Here is a 671-nt window from a genome sequence, read left to right as displayed (position 1 = left end):
ACCTCGCTTTGAAAACAGTATAAAATTTCTTAATTTAGCAAAACAACTCAAGTTTGGAAAGCAATATGCTTCAAATTTCATGTGGTTACATTACCTGGGAACAAAATTCATAAAAGTTCTACACAAGGCAAAATCGAGTATTCTGCCTAGCAGCTCCTGGTCCTCTGAGCATCCCAACCTGCCCACCGCGATATCCCTCCCGTGTCCATCCGCACAGCCCTCCTGTGGATGGCTACCGCTGTGACCTCACTGCTAGTCTCCACCCCAGGCCCAGAGGTACCCCCCGTTGGAACTCATTCAGCATTGCCACCACACTACAGCCAAGCACGACCTGTCATCCTTGAATAGACCTTCTGTCACAGAAAGCATTATTGGGATAGTTGGCACAGCCTGAGCTGTTTTGTTAAATTTCAAAATGATATATACAGTAGGCACTCAATAGATGGCAACTTACTGATTGTTGGCATGTCACTTAGCAAAAGAGTAATAAATATGCTTTTTACCTGACTTCACTTACGCCCATACTGAGTTTTCTTGAATCCAGGGACCTCAGACATGCTGAGGAAAATTACTTCTAAGACATAGCCCCCCACTGCCCGTCTCTGTTAAACGGGGCATTCCCTCATATACAACCTAATTAACTGAATTTTTTACACATTCCATAATTTCAG

General features: G+C 43.8%; 1 protein-coding gene across 1 annotated transcript in view; it reads right to left on the bottom strand.

The window, feature by feature from the left end:
• Nucleotides 1-671, bottom strand: part of MLLT4 (myeloid/lymphoid or mixed-lineage leukemia (trithorax homolog, Drosophila); translocated to, 4) — a 119,862-nt gene that overhangs the window by 31,013 nt on the left and 88,178 nt on the right. The window lies entirely within an intron of this gene.

Source organism: Propithecus coquereli, unplaced genomic scaffold, assembly GCF_000956105.1.
Source record: "Propithecus coquereli isolate 6110/MARCELLA unplaced genomic scaffold, Pcoq_1.0 Scaffold591, whole genome shotgun sequence".
Lineage (NCBI taxonomy): Eukaryota > Metazoa > Chordata > Mammalia > Primates > Indriidae > Propithecus > Propithecus coquereli.
This window is presented reverse-complemented; position numbering and strand designations above follow the sequence as displayed.